The sequence below is a fragment of the Stomoxys calcitrans genome, chromosome 5 (genome assembly GCF_963082655.1).
Source record: "Stomoxys calcitrans chromosome 5, idStoCalc2.1, whole genome shotgun sequence".
Classification (NCBI taxonomy): Eukaryota; Metazoa; Arthropoda; class Insecta; order Diptera; family Muscidae; genus Stomoxys; species Stomoxys calcitrans.
Genome location: NC_081556.1, coordinates 26,101,461 through 26,128,531, shown reverse-complemented (window position 1 = coordinate 26,128,531; position 27,071 = coordinate 26,101,461). Strand labels below are relative to the sequence as shown.

At 38.8% G+C, this 27,071-nt stretch overlaps 1 protein-coding gene across 1 annotated transcript in view; it reads right to left on the bottom strand.

The window, feature by feature from the left end:
* The window catches only part of LOC131997659 (uncharacterized histidine-rich protein DDB_G0274557-like), an 82,592-nt gene extending 69,172 nt beyond the window's left edge, over positions 1 to 13,420 (bottom strand). Inside the window, exon 1 of the mRNA XM_059368867.1 lies at positions 13,395 to 13,420. The gene's annotated coding sequence lies outside the window, so the exon portion shown is untranslated. The remainder of the gene's footprint in view (positions 1 to 13,394) is intronic.
* Positions 13,421 to 27,071: the final 13,651 nt, after the last annotated feature.

Below are 27,071 nucleotides of genomic sequence, written 5' to 3'. Positions count from 1 at the left end.
CGTGAAGTGGTGTGGTGCTAATGCGAGGACTTCGAGTGTGAACATCTTTACGGACATTAGAATTGCCTTAAGAGCAATAACAACCACGACGGTAAGGTCAGAATCAGTCTTGCAGTGTAAGAAGGAGATTAATGCCTTCTCTGAGGATGGCAAAATCCGCATAGTATGGTTGCCGGGCCTTAACGGAGTAAGGGGAAATGAAGGGGCAGACGATTTGGCGGTGAAGGCCAGAGGATTGCAGTCAATAAGCTTGGTTAACCGAAACCTTTTGGGTCGATGCGCATGCAACCCTGTTGAACAGCGAAACGGTCGGTAGGACTGCGAAAATCCTATGGGGGATCCAGATCGTGAGACGACGAGGCTATTACTGAAAGGAAGTAAGAAGGAGCTCAGTATAGCTATTGGTATCATAACGGGACACATAGGACTACGAGCTCACTCATGTAAAATCGGTGCGGCAAGTGATAGCATATGTAGGGCATGCGGGGATGATGATGAGACATTGGAGCATTTCCTTTGTGATTGCACGGCTTTCGCGGGGAAGATGATGAGACATTGGAGCATTTCCTTTGTCATTGCACGGCTGTCGCATCTAACAGATACCGGCACTTAGGTGGGGACACTATACCAGACATGGACCAACTTAGGGGAGTGTTATTTTGGATACAATTAAGGATTTCGTAAGTAGCACGGAATTCTTCACTTAGAATTTCTTTTTCGAGGTTACTTTTGTTTGTATTTAGAGCGCCTAACAAGCCGTTTACTGGCTTAGGTGATGACACTATGGTCATCGGGCGGATTAATATCTGCTCCCTCTTTTCAAACTAACCTATTACACCCCATCCTATGGCGGAGGGTATAAAAATATTGTCAAAAACTAATATTTATACAAAATTTTGTAATGTTTGATTTTGGGCATCCAAAATTGGGTCTTGCCATACTAATGCGGTTTATTGGGTTTTGTATGTAGTTTCCAGAACATTATCAACAATCTTTTACCTTAGTAGTCCTTAAAGCCTTCTCTGCTACTGAGAATTAACATTGCAAACACATTTTTTTTTTGACAACTTCACCTCCCTTCTGGCAAATATCAAAAATTTCATTCTTTGAAAATTCCAATTAAATAAAAAAGTTCTTAAAACTTGTATCCAAACTCACTTATAACCGTATCAAATATTTTCGTAAGCCAATAAAAAAAAAATGGAACTAGCAAACAAAAATATGCAATCACTTTGCATAAATCTGGATCAAGTTTACATCAAATACACTCAACTGCAGCATTGTTTGTGAGTTACTGTTGTTGCTCAAATACAGCCAAATGACTTAAAATTTAAAACGAAATACTTTTAGCAAAACCAAAAAAAACGTTATTGGTATAAAAAAATATTTATTAACAAATAATTTTTCATCGCGTTTTCTAACACCATTGAGGGCAGTGTAAAATGTAGCACTTGGAGTGTTGTTCATCGAAACGGCCATGTGTGTCAAATTTATGAATATTTCATGTTTTACAGCAACTGAAAAGGCATTGCACACAATAAATAAGCATATCCATATATTGTTTGACCGACAATATTGCTTACCAAATATTGAAACAAAAATAGTTAACAGAATATGTAGAAGCATTTCAATAGTTGAAAAACTAGCACATTACTTTTTGATACATATAGGTTTGGAAATAGGAATTTCCAAATTTCAATGGCCACATTTTAATTAAAAAATTTATACATGACCAAAGAAGTAATAAGGATATTAGTTCAGAATATCCCATCACAGTGAATATACGAATAAAGTAATTTATAAAAATTCGGTGGTATAATAAACTAACACTAGCCGAACCGGGCCCGCTCCGCTGCGCCTTCTTTAACTCTCTAATATATTTTAAGGGTTGGGACACTTCGCCCTGAATGTGTATATCGAATGCTTACCACGGTAGCCTGTGTCCTCCTAAAACGCTGTACGCCTACGTTCAAATCGTGGCGATAACATCAGACAAAATTTAAAGCGGTGGTGATTCCCTCTTAATGCTGCGAAATTTGCCATGCATGGTCATGTTAAAATTTCTCTCCAAAGAGCTGTCGCGTTGCGGCACCGCATTCGGACTCGGCTATTAAAAAATTCCTTATCATTGAGTTTAAACTTGAATCGAAAAGCTTTCATTGATGTGTGAGAAGTGTGACCCTTCCTGAGTAAATTTTTACTCCACTCCCAAATATCTTTCTTTTGGATCCTAAATTATCGTATTGGTGAATATTTCCGGTTTAGAGAGACACCTGGGCCTTAATATGAATATACGCTTCGTGCTCTTCCTTCAAATACATTTTATATGAGCCCCACAATGGCATGATCTGTAAATAAATTGAGTTTGAGGGTGGGGTGGACCCCAGGGACTTTGTCCCGAAAATGAGTATCAATTTCCCGAAATTCAATCAATTTAAACATCAAATAGCTCAAATCAAATATAATAGTGAGGTGGTTTCTGGTGGGGCAGTTCCCCAAACACATGGCTCTTCAATTGGATATCAAATTCGTTTTTTTCTCTCAAGAGCTCAAACGAAAGAGCTCTATATTGTAGTGTTTGTTCTATATACCAATTTGGCTGGTTTTGGACGGCCCCTGAGGAACCCGACCCAAACAAAAGAGCTCTATATTGTCGTGATTGGTCTATATACAAATTTGGCAGGTTTTGGACGGCCCCTGAGGAATCCGACCCCGACAATAGAAGCCATGTTTTATGAAAGTGCAAAAAATTTTGAACGAATCGCATTACCAATCTCCGAGATTTGGTGGTTTTGAAAATTAGGGTAATGAGAAGTGCTTTTTAGGGAAGGGTTGATACTCGGACATTTCTACTCAAATATGAATATCAAATTCGTGCTGCATTCCCAAATCCATTTAATGTGAGCCCCATATTGCCATGGTCGGTATATATGAACTGTTTGGAGGGTGTTTTGGGGCTGGGGCGGCCACCGGCACTTTGCCGGATATAAATTACTAAATCTTCCTTGCCTCTAAATGTACAATCTCCCGCTTCCTGAAAGTTAATAAAAATGCAAAAGTACGCTTTACTGGTACTTTTTTTTTTTTTGGAACGAGCGAGTGCGCGCATAAATGGAAATTGAAAATTTTTTAATCTTTTCACTGTTTTTGTTGTTCGTTGCTGTTTTTTTTTTTGGTTATGTCAGTTTGTCCACATACTTTTGGCTTTCTTTTTCCGCTGATGTCCTGAATATGATAAAAAATTACACTGTTATGAATACTGACGTTGCAGAACTTGTCCACATTTTTAAGCCATATATTTTCCTAAAATAACAAACAGATGGGCCTAAATATTTTGTATGTGAATACATCAATATTTAAATATTAATATATCATTCTTTTATGGCCCACAAAAAACTCTGACATAGTTACACTTACACACACACACACAGACAAACGCCATACAAAAATGGATATCAAGGCTAAGTGGATATTCCAATGATATTTACATACACACACGTATATCCAGGAAACAGCTATGGTTTTATATTTTCGAAACAAAAAAATAAAGGAAATTTACAGTATTTATTTATGGGAGTTCATTTCCCAAAAGGTTGACATTTTGACATGACTGTCTTTCTACTCTTCAGTGTTTTTTTTTTTTTTGTTTTGTTTCAGTCTTATTTTTTATTTTGGCTTCCAGCATTATGTGTGGGGAATATCGGGCAAATTTTTGCAAAATGTTATAAAATATAAATATTTGGTACTTTCAACATATATTCGTATAGAGCAGACATACAAAGGGTTATATAAAAAGAAATTATATTTCTTTCAAATAGGCGATTGGCAAAGGCCATAGTGTTAATGCTAGGGAGACGAAACTGTCAATGCAAATTTGCCAATGAACATTCCATCAACAAGTGTAAAACTACTCACATTTCATTGATAAGGTATATCCCTTTCATGGCCGAGTCCGAAAGGCGTACCGCAATGCTACATCCCTTTGGGAAGAAGTTTTTACATAGCATAGAACTTTACAAATGTCGGCAGCATTAGGAAGGGAAAGTCTAAGTTGACAATTTTTCCTGATGTGCGCAGGATAGGTGGACATGGTAACCTCTGCGCTACGGTTGCCTGATTGTCTGAGCTTAGAGGTAAACTTATAATTTAAGGCTACCCATACCGCATGGGACGCGGCCGACAAGAGATAACTAGGACACCACACAGGCTGGCACTTTGAGCCCCGACTTGTTTGGTGTTCATCGTTATCACGGAAAACTTAGCTGAGAGCTACAAAGCGCGTCCACAGGTTGCGGATAGTTGAAAGCTTCGTTTTTTATGCAGAGTAGCTGCGGGCAGTCAGAGTAGCTGCGGGGCCAGGTGGCACTGACCAACTGCCAATGATACTCGAGATGACAAGATGAGTTGTTGGCGCCTCTAAATAACCAATGGCCAAAATCAGCGTCTGGGGCGCGCCTCCAACCGCCCCTAACCTGCGACCTGGCACACTAATCACAAGAGAACACATGCCACTCGCCCTATGCCGACGACATCGATATCATAGGTCGGTCACCGGAAGTAGTAACTGCTGCCTTTGAGAGAATCGAAAGAGAGTCAGTGAAAATGGGTCTGGCTGTAAATGGAGATAAGACGAAATGGATGATTTCAACTCCCAAAAAGCCTTGCACAACCGAAGAAAATTGAGAAACTTGGGAACCACAACTTTGAGACAGTTAGTAATTTTATCTACCTCGGCACCGCCGTTACCGAAACGAATGACACCACGTTTTGAAATAAAGCGAAAAATAATACAGGCAAACAGATGCTACTTTGGATTAGGTAAGCAGCATAGAAACAAGGCCACCTCTCGACAGAAGTAAACAAGTAGGAGAATCCTAAGTTCGGCGATAACCCACCACCTATGGATTCTGCTAAAATATGGGATCTATATCTGGTTATACAACAGTACTTGGCACAGTTGTTGAGAATCATAACAGAACACTATGTGCAAAATTTCAGCCAAATCAAACAAACTTACGGCTTCAAGAGGCTCAAAATTGAAGTTTATGGGAGCTTTATCAGTTTATATACCGATTTGTACCATATTTTGTACAGTTGTTGGAAATCATAACATAACACTACACGCAATTTCAGCCAAATCGGACAAAAATTGCGCCTTCCAAGGATTCCAGAAGTTAAATAGGGAGAACGGTTTATATGCGAGCTATATCAGGTTATAGACCGATTTAAACCATGCTTGGTACAGTTATTGGAAGTCATAACAGAACACTATGTGCAAAAAACTGCGGGCGCAAGAAATCGAATCGGGAGATCGGTTTATAGGGGACCAAATCTTAACCGATATGGCCCATTTGCAATCTACAATGAACTACGTCAATATTAAGTATCAGTGTAAAATTTCAAGCGGCTAGCTTTACGCGTTCGACCGCTATCGTGATTTCAACAAAGGGACGAACGGACATGGCTAGTTCGACTCAAAATGTCGAGCCGATCAAGAATATGTATACCCTATGGTGTCCTTGTTCCATATTTCGAGGTGTCGGAATGAATAGATTAGTATACCCCCATCCTATGGTGGTGGTTATAATAACAAGGGCCTGATACTACCCGTGTTGTTATGTGGTTCTGAGGCATGGGTACTTGTGAGAGCAGACAAGGCAGTGGTTGGAGTGTTTGAGAGAAAGATTGTTTGTAAAATATATGGACCAGTTTACGTTAATGGAGAATACAGGCGTCATGTGAACCACGAGCTGTATGACAACGATAGCATAGTTACACGTATCAAATTTCAACGGCAGCTTTGGCTAGGTCATGTTGTCAGAATGTATGAAGAAGCTCCAGCAAAAAAGTCTTTTGAAGGAAAACGCAAAACGGGACGACCAAAAGCCCGATGGAACGATCAAGTAGTGGGAGACACATAGAAACTTGGTGTCATAGATTATAGAAGGAGTGCGGAAGATCGAGGTGATTGAAAGGTGATTCTGAGTTCGGAGAAAAAACGTTTTGTCATACCCAATTTAAGTAAAATATACCGCATGGGATGACAACTGGAAGATCATGTTACACAGATAGGTCAAAGCTAGAGGACAAAGTGGGCCTGGGGGCCTGGGGTTCTATATTGAGAACCAGGGCCCTGAGATCTGTTTCAGACTGCTGACCATAATACGCTCCTGCAGGGGGGATCCGGGTGACCATGGAATGCATGAGGTGGTGTGGTGCTAACGCTAGGAAGTCGAGTGTGAACATCTTTAATAAAATTGCCATAAGGGCAATAATAACCAGGACTGTATGGTCACGAGCAGTCTTGCAGTGTAAAAAGGAGAATAACGCTTTCTCTAAGGATGGCAAAATCCGCATCGTTTGGGTGCCGGGCCATAACGGAGTAAGGGGAAAAGGAAAGGGCAGACGATTTGTCAGTGAAGGCCAGAGGACAGCTGTCAATAAACTTGGTCAACCCGAAGGCTTTCGGGTCGACGCTGATCGAGTTAAGGGACGAATGCGCATGCAACATTGTGGAACAGCGAAACGGTCGGTAGGACGGCGACAATCCTATGGGGTGAGAAGACGAGGCTATTACTGAAAGGAAGTAAGAAGGAGGTTAGTATAGCTATTGTTATCATAACGGGATACATAGGACGACGAGCTCACTTATATAAAATCGGTACGGCAAGTGATAGCAAGTGATAGCATGTGTAGGGCAAGTGAGGAAGATGATGATACGTTGAAGCATTTCCTTTGTCATTGCCCGGCTTTCGCGTCTAACAGATACCGGCATTAAGGTGGAGACACAATACCAGACATGAACCAACTTAGGGGAGTGGCAGGGAACACAATTAAGGATTTTGTAAGTAGCATGGAATTCCTAGCTTACATGAACCAAGTTAGAGAAGTGGTATTGAAAACAATTAAGTATTTTGTAAGTAGCACGGAAGTCCTAACTTAAAATTTTCTTTTTCGAGGATTAATGTCTGCACCTTGTTCTCAACCTAATCTAACCTATACCGGATGGGAAGACTAATTAATAACCCTGTGTGCCCTTATAAGTCACGATAGCATGTGCAGGGCATGCGGAGAAGATGATGAGATGTTGGAACATTTTCTTTGTCATTGCCCGGCTTTCGCGTCTAACAGATACCGGCGCTTAGGTGGAGACACAATACTAGGCATGAACCAATTTAGAGGAGTGGCAGAGAACACAATAAAGGATTTTATAAGTAGCACGGAATTCCTAGCTTACATTATCGAGGTTACTTTTTTTGTATTTAGGTGTATGTCCATAGTGGCATGGGCGGATTAATATCTGCACCCTCTTTTCAACCTATCCTAACTAATACCGCATGTAATGACAAAGTAATAACCCTGTATGCCCTTATAAGTCACATTCACGAAAATCTTCATAAAGAGAAGTAATGTAGCTCTTATAATAAACCCCTCTAACACATGAATGGATATTAGCACTTACTGCTCAAGATGTATGTGTAAAAACCAATACTGATGTAAATATATTCTTTCTATCATTACGCTTTATATGTCCCTAAAGAGCAGTTTTTAAATTTTTAATATTCGCTTCTAATAACGAGAGAGAGTGAGAGAGATAAATACAAACGAAGCCACAACAGATTTCAAAACAAATTTCTTGCCAGTGACAGTTTCTTGAAAGGCAAAATTTTCACTTTTCACAAGAAAGAAAGAAAAAAACACAAAATTGAAATAATGTTTGGCAAATAACATAAGCAAGATCCATTGGGAAAACCGAGCAGCAAGTGGAAACCTAGTCGTGTTTGCATAGTCCTAAAATAGGAATACAATTTTAAACAGTAAAATTATGCATATCAATATCTTATGGTTGAAAAGTGTTGAATTTATAAAATTTACTAAAACCCCTAAAGCAAATGTAATGAATTTGATAGAAGTGAATTCTTGTGGTACAATCCATCTCTTTCGACTTGGGTTTCAAATAAAATATGCAATGAAGATTGACACATGGAATAAATACTTAAAGATAGACACACTCTTAGCCAAAAGAAAACTTATTAATTATGATTATGATTTTTGCTCTTGAGCTTTGAATTTTACTTTTATATTAACAAAAGGCATGAAATGCGATTGACATGGAATATATTTAATTAAAGAAAATTTGAAGTTAATAAATAAGAAAGAGCTAAGGTTCTATGCAGTGACAAGAAGTTATCAAACCAGTTAGGATACTTGAGCCCTTTAAATAGCCCAATGTCTAAAACAGGTTTGGACATTGAAAAAAACGTCTTGTGGGAAATTTTCTAAACATCGGATCAAAAATATGGCTACTACAGCCTTAAAAGACCATATCGGATAAAAGATATGTAGGGGAGCTATATCTAAGACTAAACCAATTTTGATAAAAATTATGCGCAAATGTTGGCACATTAAAAACAAAAGGTCTTGTGCAAAATTTTGTGAAGATCGGACCAAAAATTATGGCTACTAAAGCCTAAAAATATCATATCGGATATGGGAGCTATATCTAAAACTGAACCGATTTTGATAAAATTATGCACACATAATTTTGTAGCGATGTAAAGGCCATATCAGATGGAAGATGTATATGAGAGCAATATCTAAATCTGAACCGGTTTTGTTCAAAACCAATATCGTTTGTTCTTGGACCAAGTAACTTTTACAAATTTTACGATAATCGAACAACAAATGCGACCTGTACCTTAATCACAAAAATATCAAATATGGTATATGGAAAGAACAGGAAAGACATTTTGAAGTCAAGAGGCGCGAATTAGGATTTATTTTTAGATACATTGCTTCATGGGAGAAACTTCTTAGATTTAAACCAGTAAGGAAGGGCAAAAGTGGGGCGGTGCCGACTGTATAATACCCTAAACCTACCCTATAAATACAATGTAGGACCTATATGCAATTCTGAACCAATTTTGATGGACCTCGGCGAGCAAATATGATCAAACTGTAAAAACTAAGGTTGACAAATGACAGCATTATGGCAAATTAACCAAAATCTGACGAACGTATATATGGGAACTATATCTAATTCTGAACACGTTCCGAGCAAACTTCTCAGATAATGTGGTAGTCGTCGAGGAAAATGTTGTGCAAAATAATGACAAGATTGGTCAATAAATGCCCTTGCAGTAAAGTGGCATATGACAGCTATATCTAAATCTGGGCCGATTTCTATGAAATTCACCAGTAATATTGAGAGTCATAGGAAAATCTTTCCTGCAAAATTTCGACAGAATCGGTTAACAAATGAGCACTATTTTGCAATATTTCTCAAAATCGGACGAACATATATATGAGAGCTATACCTATATCTAAACCGATTTCGAGCAAATTCCTCAGATACTGTGGCAGTCGTCGAAGAAAGCCTTTTGCAAAATTTTGGCAAGATGGGACAATAAATTTGCTTGCTGTGACTCTAGAAGTTAAAATCGGGCGATATATATATATGAGAGCTATATCTAAATCTGAACCGTAATATTGGGGGTCATGAGAAAATACCTCCCGCCAATTTTCGAGAAAATCGGTGAACAAAAGACCATTTTATTGCAATATTACTGCAAATCGGACGAACATATATGGGTTGCCCAAAAAGTAATTGCGGATTTTTCATATAGTCGGCGTTGACAAATTTTTTCAACGGCTTGTGACTCTGTAATTGCATTCTTTCTTCTGTCAGTTATCAGCTCGCTACTTTTAGCTTGCTTTAGAAAAAAGTGCGCGTCATATTTTACTTTATTATTTCCGTAAAGGAAAAAACGCGGAGCAGGTTGCTAAAAAGTTACGAGATGTGTATGGTGATAAAGCCTTAAAAGGAAAACAGTGTCAAAATTGGTTTCGCAAATTCCGTTCTGGAGATTTTTCACTTAAAGATGAGCCACGTTCAGGTCGGCCAAATGAAGTTGATGATGACCAAATCAAAGCATTAATCGAATTGGATCGTCATGTAACTGATCGTGAGATAGGAGAGAAGTTAAATGTACCAAAATCAACCGTTCATTATCACATAAAATGTCTTGGACTGGTGAAAAAGCATGTATTGATAGAAATTCATTTAACAAACCGAATCAACGCTTGTGATATGCACCTTAATCGCAATGAATTCGATCCGTTTTTAAAACGAATCATAACTGGAGACGAAAAATGGATTGTTTACAACAACGTTAGTCGAAAACGATCGATGGTCCAAGCATGGTGAACCAGCTCAAACCACTTCAAAGGCTGATATCCGCCAAAAGAAGGTTATGCTGTCCGTTTGGTGGGATTGGAAGGGTGTGGTGTATTTTGAGCTGCTTCCAAGGAACCAAACGATTAATTCGGATGTTTACTGTCAACAATTGGACAAATTGAATACAGCCATCAAGGAGAAGCGACCAGAATTGGTCAATCGTAAAGGTGTCATATTCCACCAGGACAACGCTAGACCGCACACATCTTTGGTCACTCGCCAAAAACTGAGTGAGCTTGGCTGGGAACTTTTGATGCATCCACCATATAGCCCTGACCTTGCACCATCAGACTACCATTTATTTCGATCTTTGCAGAACTCCTTAAATGGTAAAACTTTCGGCAATGATATGAGGCTATAAAATCGCACTTGGTTCAGTTTTTTGCAATTAAAGGCCAGAAGTTCTATGAGCGTGGAATACTAAATTTGCCAGGAAGATGGCAAAAGGTTATCGAACAAAATGGCAATTATATATTTGATTAAAGTTCATTCTAAGTTTTATTAAAAATTCATTTACTTTCTTTTAAAAAATCCGCAATTACTTTTTGGGCAACCCATATATGGGAGCTATATCTAAATCTGAACAGATTTTGACCACACTCTATGTATATTGTGGTAGTCGTCGAGGAAAGCGTTGTGCAATATTTGCCAAAATTTGTCAATAAATGTGCTTGCAGTGACTCTAGGAGTGAAAATCGGGCGATATATATATATATATATTAGAGCTATATCTAAATTTGAACCGATTTCCATGAAATTCACCAGTAATGTCGAAAGTGGGTAAAAATCCTTCCTGCCAAATTTCTAGAGAATTGGTTAACAAATGACCATTTTATTGCATTATTACTGATAATCGGACGAACATATATATGGGAGCTATATCCAGATCTGAACCGATTTTTTTCCAATTTCAAAAGGCTTCGTCTCTAGGTCGAAAAACATGCCTGTACCAAAATTTAAGACGATCGGATGAAAAATGCGACCTGTAATGGACAGACAGACAGACATACAGACGGACATAGCAAAATCGATTCAGAAAGTGATTCTGAGTCGATCGGTATACTTATCAATGGGTCTATCTCTCATCCTGTTACAAACTAATTCACTAAGTTATAATACCCTGTACCACAGTAGTGGTGTAGGGTATAAAAACACGTCCCAGCCTAGTATACAATCATTGTTTATATACATATACTCGTTGGTAAACTCATCTTGAATCGCAAAGCACTCATTGATGTGTGAGAAGTTTGCCCCTGATCGGTTCCAGGGTAAATTTTTACTCTACTCCCAAATCGCTTTCTTTTGAGTCCCATATTACCGTATTGGTTAATATTTCGGGTTTAGGGGATATTTCGAGGGTGGTCACTTGGCCATTAAATTAAATATAAAATTCGTGTTCTACTTTCAGAAACATTTCATATGAGTCCCATAATGGCATGGTCAGTAAATATTGTAGTTGTGTTTGACGATGGGGTGGACCCCAGAGTTTTTGTCCCGAAAATGAATATAAATTTCCCGAAAATCAATAAATTTCCACCCAAAATAGCTTTTATATAATAGGGAGGTATTTTGGGGTGGGAGGGCTCCCCAAATACATGGCTCTATAATGTAGGGATTGGTCTATATATCCATTTGGAGGGTTTTGGGCGAGCCCGTCGGCACCCGTCCCCAACAATAGAAACCATGCTTTTTTTTGGTGACTGTTAGAGTACAAAAAATTTCGAACGAATCGCATTACCCATGTCTGAAATCTGGTATTTTTGAAATTAGGGTAATGAGAAGTGCTTTTTTGGGGAGACAATTCGACTCAAATATCGATATCAAACTCGTTTCCACTCCCAAATCCCTTTATTTTGAGCCCCATTTTGTCATGGTCGGTAAGTATGAACCGTTTGGATGGTGTTTTGGGGTTGGGCGGCCACCGGCACTTTGCCCTGAAAATAGATATCAAATTCGTTCTTTACTCCCAAATACCGTTGATTTGAACTTCATATTGCTTTAGTCGAAAATAAAAGTTAGTTTGGAGGGTGATTTAGGGTGTACCCTCGAAATTGGATATCAAATTACTTTCTACTCTCAAGTATCTTTGATTTGAGTCCCATATTGCTATAATAGGTGAATTAACCTATTCGACGTATTTTTAGGAGGAAAAGCGCTACCTTGACTTGAACGCAAATTTTAATGTCATATTTTTAATCTACTTCCAAATATGTTTCATTTGAATCCCATATAACCATGGTCGGCTGATATGTCAAATCGGACGAGAATTGCGCCCTCTAGAGGCTCAAGAAGTCAAGACACAAGATCGGTTTATATGGCAGCTATATCAAAACACGGCCTATTTGGCCCATTTACAATCCCAACTGACTTATGCTTATAAAAAGTATTTGTGCAAAATTTCAAGTGGCTAGCTTAACTCCTTCGAAAGTTAGCGTGCTTTCGAGAGGCAGTCGGACGGACAGACGGAAGGACATGGCTAGATCGACTTAAAATGACATAAAGATCAAGAATATATATACTTTATGGGGTCTCATACGCATATTTCGAGGTGTTACAAACAGAATGATACCTATGGTGGGGGGTAGAAAAATAGCCAGAGGATCCTACACATCTAATATATTATTGCGCGTTTTGGCCTAGTTAGGGGCGTTTTGGATGTCATCTTAGCACGTCCGCCTATGATGCGAAAGCCTGGGTTCGGGTCCTGGTAGGAACGTCAAAAATAATGTTCATTTGTGATTATCCCCTCCTATTTCTGGCACCAGCCTTCTTCCAGACTCCTCTCCAAAGAGATGTCGTCCTACGGTACGACTTTTAGACTCGGCTATAAAATGAAGTCCCGTTATCATTGTGCTAAAACTTGAATCATACCGCCTTCATTGATATGTTAGTAGGTTGCCGCTGTTCTTTAATAAAATTTCATTGGCAAATTTGCAATTTTCAAGGGGCGTTTTTACGGGTTTCTCATTCCCATAGCTTTAAAAGCATTTAAAATTGCTTTACAGGATAACAATTAGCGATGGGGCTAATAATCGTTATTTTTAATTATTTCCTACCATGTTACCAAATTAATTATTTAAGAGCACAAAACCAGCTTACATTAAAATGTTTTTTTAATTATATTATCCCTCATAACATTATGTTTTACTTCGCATACTTTCCTTATCGATGCTCATAGCCTCATGCATCCACGCACAGATCGTAACTTTGAGGGAGTTATCCGTTTTGTCAACATTTTGTTAGGTATCGAAGCGGAAACTGATTACTGACACCAGCGCAGGGTAGGTACTAATGCATAATTTAATTCATTGCAAGTTTTATTAACGTTTAATCTGCAACAAATAACACAAATAAACCACATGAAGCAAAGAAACACATTTGCCTGCGGTTTATGTTAGACCCAAAAATAACCGAAACTCTCATTGAAGCGTTACGCCAAAAATTATATCGTATTTGCTTTTCGCGTATAAGCGTGTGTATGCTTTAGTGTTTTAGAAGGTTTTGTGGTTTAAGTGCTACTCCATTTTAGACATTAGGCATGTTTTTCTAAGGAGAAGAATTTCTTTTGCTCTTGAAGCCTGCACCTGAATTACTGGTGAAAATTAGCTCACTAATGATGGCCAAATTTGGCAGAGATGTTATAAGAAATTAACGGTTATTTTTGATCAGACCTTGAAATTTAATGATGTAAGATAACATTCTTTTTTTATCATTGTAACATATGAGAAGTATGTTAAGTAGTAAGCAAGTTACAAAAAAAACACAACTAATGTTACGAGGAAATGTTATTGAAAACAGTGGTTTAAATTGTTTTAAAAGCAGCAGCATGGTGTGCTAGGTAAATATTTATCAATAAACAAATAAATGCGCGTTAAGTTCGGCCGTTCCGAATCTTATATACCCTCCACCATGAAATGCATTTGACACGTTCTTTGAATGGCTTTTTATACCCTACACCACACTACACCACCATTGTGGTACAGGGTATTATTAATTTGTGAATTTGTTTGCAACGCTAAGAAGGAGAAGAGCTAGACCCATTGATCGGTATACCGATAGACTCAAAATCCCTTTCTTATTCGATTTAGCCATGTCCGTCTGTCCGTCCGTCCGTCTGTCCTTCCGTCCGTCTGTAGTCCCTGTATTCTTGTATTCAACTTGCAGGTCGTATTTGTAGTTCAATCATCACAAAATTTTACACATATGACTTTTTTGGTCCAAGGACGGGCGCTATTGCTTTTGGTCAAAATCGGTTCAGATTTAGATATAGCTCCCATATATATGTATCGCCCGATTTGCACTTAAATGGCTGTAGTAGCTACAATTTTCAACCCATCTTCACAAAATTTGGCAGGGGTTGTTTTGTTACTGAAATTTTATTAAAATCGGTTCAGATTTAGATATAGCTGCGATATATATGTATCGCCCGATTTGCACTTAAATGGCTGTAGTTACAACAATTTTCAACCAATAGACCAATAGGCATAGACTGTTCTGTTACTGATTTCAACATATCTGCAAAATTTCATTCAAATCGGTTCAGATTTAGATATAGCTGCTATATATATGTATCGCCCGATATGCACTTAAGTTGCCGTAGAAGCTTCAATTTTCAACCGATCTACACTAAATTTGGCACGGATCGTTTCGTTACTGATCTTAACATATGTGCAAAATTTTATCAAAATCGGTTCAGATTTAGATATAGGTCCCATATATATGTACCGCCCGATTTGCACTTAAATGCCCGTAGGTAGTACCATTTTCAACCGATCTGCACAAAATTCGACATGGACTGTTCTGTTACTGATTTTAACATATCTGCAAAATTTCATTCAAATCGGTTCAGATTTAGATATAGCTGCCATATATATGTATCGCCCGATTTGCACTTAAATGGCCGTAGTAGCTTCAATTTTCAACCGATCTACACTAAATTTGGCACGGATTGTTTTTTTACTGTTTGCGAGATTTCATTAAAATCATCATATGGCCGTAGTAACAATTATTTTAAACGATCTCAAATTCGGTTCAGATTTAGATATAGCTCTCATATACATATATATTTATATATTGCCCGAATTTATAACTGTAATGTAGGGTTATTATAAAGTCGGCACCGCCCGACTTTTTCCTTTCCTTACTGGTTTAAATATGTAGGAGATATGTCTGCAGAGACAGATTGACCGTACTTGTTATGATTATTAGAAGTCATTAAAAAATATATAATTCCCCCCCTAGAGGCTCATTAAGTCAAATCGGGCGGTCGGCTTATTTGGGGGCTATATCAGGCCATATACCTATTTGAACCATGGCTGTTGGAAGATATAGCTAAACTTCAAGCAAAAACTTTCCTTCAAATTAGTTGGTAAATGTGCTTTCTGGAGGCTGAAGAAGTCAAACCTGAAGATCGGATTGTATGGAAGCTATATCAGGTTATGAACCGATTTAGACCCTACTTAGCGTACTTGTTGAAAGGCAAAACCAAAAACATCTTGTGCAAGGTTTCAGCCAAATCGGGTGGTAATTGCGCTCTCTAGCGGCTCAAAAAGTCGATTACACTTATTATCTACTCAACAGCAAGTTGTTCGTGTCACTCTATCTTCAGCGTCTTGCTCTTCAGTACAAAATACAACATCACGTGGGTTCAGTGCTCACGAGTTCAGCAAAAAAAGTCACCAATGAATGGTTTGGTGCAGGGCTTTGGTTTATAAGGACGTTTTTTACTTGTTTTTCCTAGAGCTCCATAAATGAAGATTCAGGTTACAGTTTATTTCTCTAAAATGTTAAAAACACCACTGTGCCATTGTGAATAATAACTTCTGCACTCTTTTTTTATGCCAAATCCACTTATTTTTAGTGCACCTCTCCGCAGAGGTGGTGCCAGTGTTATAAAGATAACAATTTGTTTGGTAATTAAAACACATACATTAGCCTTCTTACACTTTCATTTCGTTATTTGCGGCTGACTGGCTGGTTAGATGGCTCTTAGCGGTTCGGTACTTTGCTACTTTCAGTTAATTAAAATTTACTCATTCCCATGCCATTGCCGCCTCCTCCTACTCCTACTGCTGCTGGCATTTCTCCTTGAGAGACTCTCAACGAATATAAAATGTGAAATTATTGCCTTTCAAGTTGAGCGAGCACTTGTATCGTAGGGCGGGCGTTACTCATTCAACTCATCCAGTCCGCGACTATAATTCAAAGTCCCGAATGAAAGCGAAACACGGTAGCCAAACAAATTATGCAATTTTTAACTTTTTAGATGTCATAAAGCTTATCTTTTCATTAGCACTTGCTTTTTAACCAACCAGCCAGTCAGCCAGCTAGTGAGGGCTACACACCTCGTATAAACATTTTTTTTTTTATAGAGCTGCAAGCCTTGCCAGCCGAGAATAAAATAGCTTTAGACCACAAAGTAACTGCCAAAGGAAGGAAGTGGGTGGCATTGGTCTTGTACGGGGTTAGTTAGTGCCAAAGGAAACTAACACTGATAAGCCGGATTCATAAAACAAATGAAAGCTTTTGAAGTGCGCTTTAAGGCTACCGCAGACGGAAATGAACTAAAAAGACGTAAAGTCATGATTTCTGGGTGGTTAAATGAGTAGTGATTTATGGCAGAGTATTTTTGATAATTGACCTCAAAACGAGTTACGTATCTTTTTAATATGCATACTACATTTTTGGTATGTTCAATTTTGGAGACAAAAATTAAGAATATTTTAGTTACAAAAAACCTCTATTTTAATTTAAAACGTATTTTGTAAATGATGCCATCTAGATTAAACATGTTAAACCTTAAGAAATATTTCTATTGAAGGCAAGACAAAAGGAGCAAAGGCCTTGGAAGCGTAAATTAGGCGATACATTTGTATATACTCGCACATATTAATGACTACACTGCGGACGAGTATTCAACGGCCGTGCATTGAAATCAGAAACTTCCCCAAGAAACTCATAGTACAACCAGAGGTCACGTAATGGGAAACTATATTTAAGGGAAACGTCTATAAAAAATATGAGCATAGGTGTCTGAATAAAGTCAGAGTGGGGTGGTTTTTGAGGTAGGGCGTCCCCCCTTGTACTTGACCCCAAAATTGTAATCAGTTTTCGTATTCCACTACCTTGCATTTAATAACCATATTGTCCCAAACAATAAACCGGTCAGTTTGGGTAGATTTAGGCGTGATGCCTTCCCTCAGATTATTTGACGTTTTTGACAATTGGGATATGGGGGAGGGTCCATTCCCTCTTCTGATATCAAACAAGTAAAAGCGTGTAAAGTTCGATCGGGCCGAATCTTATATATCCTCTATCATGGATCGCATTAGTCAAGTTCTTTGAAAGACTTTCCTCAAATATAAAAGAGCTATATCAAATTATTGACCAATATGAACAGTACTTGTCATGGCTGTTGGAAGTCATAAAAAAGTGCCACCTCCCAAAGTTCAGGCAAATCTCGAAATAATTGTGCTTTCCGTGGAAAGACGGACGGACATGGCTAGATTTACTTAAAAGTTATGGCGATCAAGAATGTAAGCGATAATTTTTTAAGAGCTATAGGAAAGTTTTTCAACCAAAAACAAGTAAAAAGGCTTTAAGATCGGCCGGGCCGAACTTTGGATACCCACCACCTCGGGTATATACGTAAACCACCTTTCGTCAAAATCCGGTGAAAAATGCATAGCTTATGCCCAATAGCAGCTATATCGAAATCATGATCTTTCTAATAGCTATATCTAAAAATAAACCGATCTGAACTATATACGACACGTATGTCGAAAGTTCTCACATAAGTCACTGTGTCAAATTTCAGTGAAATCGGATTATAAATGCGGATTTTATGGGGCCAAGACTTTAAATCAAAATATAGGTTTTTATGGCAGATATATCCAAATCTGGACCGATTTGAGCCATGTTCGAAGAGCCAAACACAACTCACTGTCCCAAATTTCGGCGAAATCGGACAATAAATGCGTCTTTTAAGGCCCCAAAACCTTAAATCGAGAAATCGGTCTTTATGGCAGCAAAATCCAAATCTGGACCGATCTGAGCCATATTGAAGAAGAATGTTGAAGGGCCAAACACAACTCACTGTCCCAAATTTCGGCGAAATCGGACAATAAATGCATATTTTATGGACCTAAGACCTTAAATGGAGCTATCGGTCTATATGGCAGCTATATCCAAATCAGAACCGATCTAGGCAAAATTAAAGAAGGTTGTCGAGTGGCCTAACACAACTCACTGTCCGAAATTTCAGCAAAATCGGATAATAAATGTGGCTTTGATGGGCCTAAGACCCTAAATCGGCTGATCGGTCCATATGTGGGCTATATAAGTATATAGTCCGATATATCCCATCCTCGAACTTAACCTTCTTATGGACAAAAAAAAAATCTGTGCAAAATTTCAGCTCAATATCTCTATTTTTAAAGACTAGCGTCATTTCAACAGAAAGACGGACGGATATGGCTAGATGGCCTTAGATGTTTACGCTGATCAAGAATATATATACTTTGTAGGGTCGGAAATGGATATTCCGATGTGTTGCAAACGGAATGACAAAATGAATATATCTCCATCCCTCGGTGGTGGGTATAAAAACACACAAGGGGGCTTGTCTGTATAGACTTGAGCTTTAACATAGCCCTACAAAAAATAGTCTAAAGGCGTAAAATCGCATTGGCCGCCTAGCCAATTGACCGGTCCCGAACTTTCTTAACAGAACACGCATTTTGATAATGAAATTCAATAATTTGCAAGCAAAAAGATAATAGCTAAAAAATCACCCTTTAGCAGATTGATTCAAATCCCCCTTCAGTTATGAGCTGTAGTAAACTATTTATGGTGGTCACCCACAGCAGTGGTTAAAAACTGCCCGCCTGTTGCCCTGTGGGGTGTTACGTGCCACTGTATCCCTTATAAATTTGCCCATGAACATTCCATTGAGGAACAGGGGTCATTTTCTCACATACTCGAGTCAACGAGTGCCATCTGAATCAACTTTAAGCTCAATGATAGGGGGCCTCCTTTTTATAGCCTAGACCGAAAGGCATACTGCAGTGCGACACCTCTTTGGCGATAAATCTTTACACGGGAAAGTACCTCAAAAATATTAATAGCATCATCAGAACCACAGCTGAGAATTTGTTCTGGTGTTCTCGCCAAGATACGAACCCAAGCGTTAAGCGACGTAGGTAGACAAGCTAATCTCTGCGCTATGGTGGCCTTTATATCCTCCACATCCCTTATCATGGCTATGCGAAATAAACCCCAATAAAACAACCCCCAAAGAAAATGTAAAATAAGCCCCAAACAATTTCCATTCGTTTTTGGACTTGTTTCAGGGACTTATTTCATTTGCAGGCCGCCGTAGCACAGTGGTTAGCATGTCCACCTATGAAGCCGAAGGACTGGGTTTAAATTCTGGCGCACATTTATGAGGTACTATGCCGTAAAAACCCCTTCCCAAAGAGGTGTCGCACTGCGGCATGTCATTCGGTTACAAAAAGGAGGCCCTTATTTCCCCTTGTCCTTAATGGAATGTTTTTGGGCAAACTTGCATTTGCATTTGCGATATTAACCGATCTCCCGGTCTCTTGAGGGCAAAATTCTTGTCCCTTTGGGCTGAAATTTTGTACGTACAGTTTTGCTATGACTTTCATCACCGTTTCAGTACCAGATATAGCTGTCATACAAAACAATCTTCAATCTTCAGGCGAAGTTACGAATGTCATCCGTGGCGCCAAATCTTCTAAGGCGTTGGGCCCCGACGGAATCTCAACATTGATGTTGAAGAATCTGGGTTCATCTGGAGTTGAGAACCTTACTATTGTCCTCAACCTGTCTTTGAACACTTTTATAGTTCCCAATGTCTGGAAAATGGGCAGAGTGAAAGGATCCGAGTTTGGGGCAGTCGTACAGACCGATCTCCCTTCTCTCACCAGTGGCAAAGACGCTTGAGGCATTACTCCTCCCGCGTCTCGTAGGAGAATTTCCATTCGCCTAGCATCAACATGGATTTCGAAGACTGCATAGTACAACAACAGCTTTGCATTCCATCACCGCTTCAATCATCCCAGACCATGTGATAGGACGGTCCTCGTGGCACTGGACCTATCAAAGTTATTCGGCACGGTAAGCCATACCAAATTATTTGAGGACATCGCCAACACGTCCCTCCAGTCAGGCTTGAAACGCTGGGTCGCGAATTATCTGTGTGTTCGCCAATCATTTGTGGAATATAGGGATAAGTAGTCGAAGCACAGTAGAAGGAAATAGGGAGTTCCCCAAGGTGGGGTGATATCTCCGGCACTGTTCAACCTCTACCTATACTCCATTCCACCTCCTCCAGATGGCATAGAGATTTATCATATGCGGACGATTGTACGATCATAGCATCAGGCCCCCACCCATTGTTGACATCTGCGATAGGTTGAACGTCTACCTCAACGAACTTGCCTCATATTTCGTTGCAAGAAATCTGAAGATATCTGCCACCAAATCTGATTGTGATGATCGATGGAAAAATGATTCCGACCATCAAGTGTCCCAAAATACTTTGCGTCACATTTGATAGCTCTTACACATGCTGCCCACTTGCCACAGCAATTTGCGATAAAGTCAAAAGTAGAAACAAGGTCCTCAAGTCACCTGCCGGCTGCACTTGGGGTGCTGATAAAGAAACCTTGTTAATCACGTACAAAGCAATTCGCTGGTCTGTGGTAAGTTATGCAGAGCCAGTTCGGTCTCATCATCTCTGTGACACGCAGTGGAATAACATTCAGATCTATCAGAATGCCGTCCCCCGAACTGCGACTGGCTGTCTCCTCAGTTCTCATGTGGACCACCTCCATCAGGAGACAATGATCCTACCAGTGTGAAGACATAACTACATGCTGTCTAAGCAATACCTTTTGGGCCGTTATCGCAAAGAACATCCAATTCATCATCTTGTGGATAATTATCCATCGCCATGAAGCCTTAAGGTAGATCTACATGATCTAAAGCGTGATGTTCAGCGCTACGAGAGAGAACATCTAGATCAAGCTTCATATCAAGCAGGTCTAGACAACATGCAGACAAGGTAGCAGATGTGGTAAATGGCTACCGGGCGAATGTCGTCCATGGAAAACGACCGCCTCCCATTGCACCTGAAGAATTTGACCTCCCTGGGTCTTGACACTCAACAGAATCAAGCAGACGAAAGATAGAACACAATAAACTGCTACATTAACAACAACAATCTTCTTGACTTCTTGATCCTCTAGAAGCCACAATCCGATTTAAATGAAATGATTGTGGTGTTTTGCTAAGACTTCCAATAACTGCGCCGAGTATGGTTCAAATCGGTTCATAACCTGATATATCTGTCATATAAATCGATCTACAGATTTAACTTCTTGAAGCTCTAGAGGGCGCAGTTAATATACCAACAGCACAAGTTCAATTTCGGTTTACATTGTCCACTAAATCCGGATTTATGGCCTTTTCGAGATATAAGTGCAAAATTCTGTGTTGTTTGCAGGTTTTATCATCCCATTCCATTTTTGCAGGATTTATTTTTAAATTCCACATTAACCCGATTTCATGAATGAATAATCGAGAAAAGTACTACAATATGGAACTGTTTCAAGAATGGTAAATGATTGTGTGCGATATGCATATTCATGTATACGAATTCATCCTTGTGTATGTCACTTAAATTCCCAAAAACGCTGTGTAAACTTACAGGATTTGTTTTTGAATTTGGTTAAATCCTGGTCATAAAAAATTCAATGTAAACGTGCTATTAGTCGTGTTTTTTCCATCTGATCTTCTCTCAATTGTATTGGAAATCATTGTAGTTAATAGCATTGATTTATGCTAAATAGTATAAAAGGCCAATATTTCAAGGAGTTAAAACCGGAATATGTTTTTTACCCCTCATTATAGATAGAATCAAGATGAATCCACATATATCATTTTCAACATCACCAATTTGTCAATGATGCAAATTTAAAATCACTTTATTTAATTTTTGACCAATGAAGTAAATTTAAAATCATTTTACTTCATCATTGACCAATTTTTTTTAAAACATCTGACAGGGGTTGCAGTACTTAATAAAAGTTCCTCTCTTTTAGATATGTGTATTAAATCTTCTTCTACTTCAACACTATAGCTCCATTATTCTTCCCCTTCCATTCCATAACATCCTTTTAGTGTGAACTTAAAACTTTAAACCCATGTTAAATTTTTTAATATTCCCCTAAGAGTTTTTGCCATATGCCTTCATGAAATTCTATGTTTATTTTCCGTAAAATACATGCCTTTTGAATCCTCAGGGTCAATCGGCTTAATATTCTTATTTCGGTTAGCTGTTTGTTTATACCTATTGTCACTCACGTGCTTGCTATCTTTAACAAACAAATGACTGAATAAATTTAATGTGAACTCCATCCATCGATGGCAAGTTGTAGAAACCTTGGCGGAAAGGATGGAAAGGAAACACAAAACAACTTCAACACTTCCTAAACCATTTTCTGTAAATTCACTAAATTATTAATGAACTTTATGGAAAATATCCTTTAAAAAATTGCTCTACCTTTTTTCGGTCGACCCATAAAGGTACATATTTAAACAGATCCTTGAGACTTGTACGCCTGAAATGAATGCAGTGGTGTGAGAATGTGCGTGTGTGTGTCGACTTCCATTTATTGCATGACCTGAAATGTGAAAATTTGTTGATGTCTGTTGCCTTTCGGTGGTATTCTTTGGTAGCCCACACCTCCGGTTCTACCTTTTTTGTGAGGGGCATTACGTGTTCTCTTGTAACCGATTTAATGTTGTGATCTTTTCCAATGCTTTCTATTGTCGCAAGGTATGAATGAATAAATGAATGGATGCCTCAACATATGGCCGTGGAAGACAACCGGGCGTCACATTCTTCTTCGTCTTCTTCCTTGTGATGTCCTTCACTTCATCACTGGCGACTAGTAGCTAGCGGCAGCCTTAGAAAATATCCTGTCTCATTGTATTTCTGTTGCTTGCCTCCGAATTTGTGATTTATCATTGAAACAAAAGGCATTTGTTTTGTATTTCTTGTGATAAATCTCCGTCAGTCTGCCCTATTTTTGTGAATAGATTTGCATGAGTGTGTGAGTGTATTCAATTGGAGTATGTCTATATTGTTGGTTTTTTTCTGTGGAAATTCTATTTTTCTGCAGGTTTTTTGTTACGTATTTGCAAAAACGATATTTTTTCAGGATGCATTACATGGAATTTGGATACTTTATATGAACGGAATGAGCCATTCTCTTGTGCGGAAGGCAATACTTCATTGTATTATTTGCGTGAGGTTTGAAGTTTAAGAAAACATAAATAAATACATTACACACTCGAGGAAAATTGAGAGATTTACATAGAGACAGGTGGCCACAGAAGCGCTGAGTTTAGTATGTCTGCCTAAGAAGCCGAACGCTTGGGTTTAAACCCTGACGTGAACATCAGAAAATAATTTTCAGAAAATAGTTTTCCCCGCCTAATGTTGATGACATTTATGAGGTACTATTTTAAACTTCTTCCCAAAAAGGTGTCGCACTGCGTCGCGCCGTTCGCACTCAGCTCTAAAAAGGAGGTTACTTATCATTTAACTTAAACTTGAAGGGGCAGCCCTCCTTTATATGTAGGAAGTTTTCCCCTATTCCTTAATGGAATGTTCATGGGCAAATTTGCATTTGCATACCCAGATACAACTTTGGACATGTTGAGGCTTTTGACGAAAACGCATTTCCCACAGGATGCGCCGGAACTCACGAAGCCGCCCGAATCCTGGAACAATGAGATTGATCGAAGGCTTATGAATACAGACTTTATGGTAAAGGAAGCCTTGAGGAGCTCCAAACCATATAAGTCGCCCGGACCTGATGGAATATTTCCGGTGTAATGAATGGAATGTTCATGGGCAAATTTGCATTTGCATACCCAGATACATCTTTGGACATGTTGAGGCTTTTGAGGAAAACGCATTTCTAACAGGATGCGCCGGATCTCACGAAGCCACCCGAATCCTGGAACAATGAGATTGATCGAAGGCTTATTACTACAGACTTTATGGTAAAGGAAGTCTTGAGGAGCTCCAAACCATGTAAGTCGCCCGGACCTGATGGAATATATCCGGCGTAACTACAGAAGGAGGTGGACTATATGACGCCCCATATGGCCTGTATTTTCACAGCGTGCCTAGGACTGGCATATACTCCGAAAGCCTGAAAGGAGGTAAGGGTGGTACTTATACCCAAGCCAGGCAAGGCAAGTTATGCTACACCAAAGGCCTACAGACCTATAAGCCTTACATTCTTTCTACTCAAAACCATGGAACGCATTGTGGATATCATGATGAAACAAGTAAAAAGGCATTAAGTTCGGCCGGGCCTAACTTTGGATACCCACCACCTCGGGTATTTATGAAAACCCCCTTTCGGCACAATTTGGTGAAAATTGGATAACTTATGCACCCAAATTCGACACGGATGCACCCAAATTCGACACGGCTAACAAATAAAAGTCACTGTTGAATTTTGTAGTTAAAATTTCAACAAAATCGGGTAATAAATAAAGCTTTTATGAGCTTCAGACCCTTAATCGGCACATCGGTTTATATGACAGATATATCTAAATACAGTCCGATCTTTAGCATATTTGGATTGGATAGCGGGTGGCCTAAAACTACTTACTGTTTTAAATTTCAGCGAAATCGTATAAAAAATAAAGTTGTTATGAGCTTTAGGCCCTTTATCGAGATAACGGTCTGTATGGCAGCTATATCTAATTATAGTCCGATCTGAACCATATTTGGTACGGATGTCAGGAAAACTGTTCTACCCATTTCAGCGAAATCGGGTAATAAATAAAGCTTTATGGGCTTTATCGTCAGATCAGTCTATATTGCAGCTATATCTAAATATAGTCCGATCCGAACCATATTTGGTACGGATGTTAGGAGAACTAAGACTACCCACTGTTTTACCCATTTCAGCGAAATCGGGTAATAAATAGAGCTTTTATGGGCTTCAGACCCTTTATCGGCATATCGGTCTATATGACAGCTATATCTAAATATAGTCGGATCTGAACCATATTTGGGCCAGATGTCGAGAAGCCTTAAGCTACTCACTGTTTTAAATTTCAGCGAAATCTGATAAAAAATGAAGCATTCATGAGCATTAGACCCTTTATTGGCAGATCGGTCTATATGGCAGCTATATCCAAATATGGTCCGATTTGGCCCGTTTAAGAATTTAACCAGCGTGCATCAAAAATTCGTATCTGTGCCAAATTTCAGCTCAATATCTCAATTTTTGAAGGCTGTTGAGTGATTACAACAGACGGACGGACAGACGGATAAACGGACAGATGTATAGACGGACAGACGGATAGACGGAGAGACACACGGACATCATTAAATCGTCTTAGAATTTTACCACGATCCGAAATATATATATTGGGTTGCTCAAAAAGTAATTGCGGATTTTTCATATAGTCGGCGTTGACAATTTTTTCACAGCTAGTGACTCTTTAATTGCATTCTTTCTTCTGTCAGTTATCAGCTGTTACTTTTAGCTTGCTTTAGAAAAAAGTGTAAAAAATGTATATTTGATTAAAGTCCATTCTAAGTTTTATTAAAAATGCATTCACTTTCTTTTAAAAAATCCGCAATTACTTTTTGGGCAACCCAATTCTTTGTAGGGTCGGAAATTGTTATTTCGATGTGTTGCAAACGGAATGACTTAATGAATATACCCCCTAACCTCCGGTGGAGGGTATAAATATTTAAAACAACGGTTATTTGTTGATCAGACCTCGTATCCGAGATTTTTATATACTAGAGTTAACTCTTTCGTAACATCTAGATCACTGTGGAACTTTAAGTCGATTTAGCCATATCCGTCCGTCTGTCTGTGATATTGTCTGCCTAGTGAAATTTTGCACTAATATGCAAATTAGTGTAGATCGCTCGGGACTGCAAATGGGCCATATTGGTCCATATTTAAATGTAGCTCCCATTAAAACCGATTTCTCTAGACAGCGCAATTCTTATCCGATTTGTCTGAAATTTTGTTCTATGATATTTAAGAGATTTGTCAGCTGTTGTCCGAATCGGCCTAAAACATGATACAGCTCACATATGAACTGATCTAGCGATTATAATTTTTGACCCTCTAGAGGGAATATTTCTTATCTGATGTGGCTGAAATTTTGTACAGTCACTTTTTATTGGTCTCTAACATGCGTGCCAAATATTTGTGAATCGGTCCATAACCTCATATAGCTGCCATACAAACTGATCTCCTGATTTTACTTCTTAAGATTCTATGGGCAGTAAGTTTTATCCGATGTGCTGAAATTTTGAACAGTGATTGTTTGTATAGCTTCTAAGATATGGGGAGTCATTTTTATCCGATATGCTGAAATTTTGCACAGTGACTGTTTGTTCAGCCTCTAACATATGTGGATCCATAACCTGATATAGCTCCCATATAACCTTATATAGCTCTCATACAAACCGGTCTCCCGATTTTACTTCGTAAGCCTCTATGGGGAGTAATTTTTATCCGATGTGCTAAAAATTTTGCACAGTGACTGTTTGTATAACCTCTAACATATGTGCCTCCATAACCTGATATAGCTCCCATATCACCTCATATAGCTCTCATACAACCCTATCTCCCGATTTTACTTCTTAAGCTTCTATGGGGAGTAATTTTTATCCGATTTGCTGAAATTTTGCACAGTGACTGTTTGTATAACCTCTAACATATGTGGCTCCACAACCTGATACAGCTCCCAT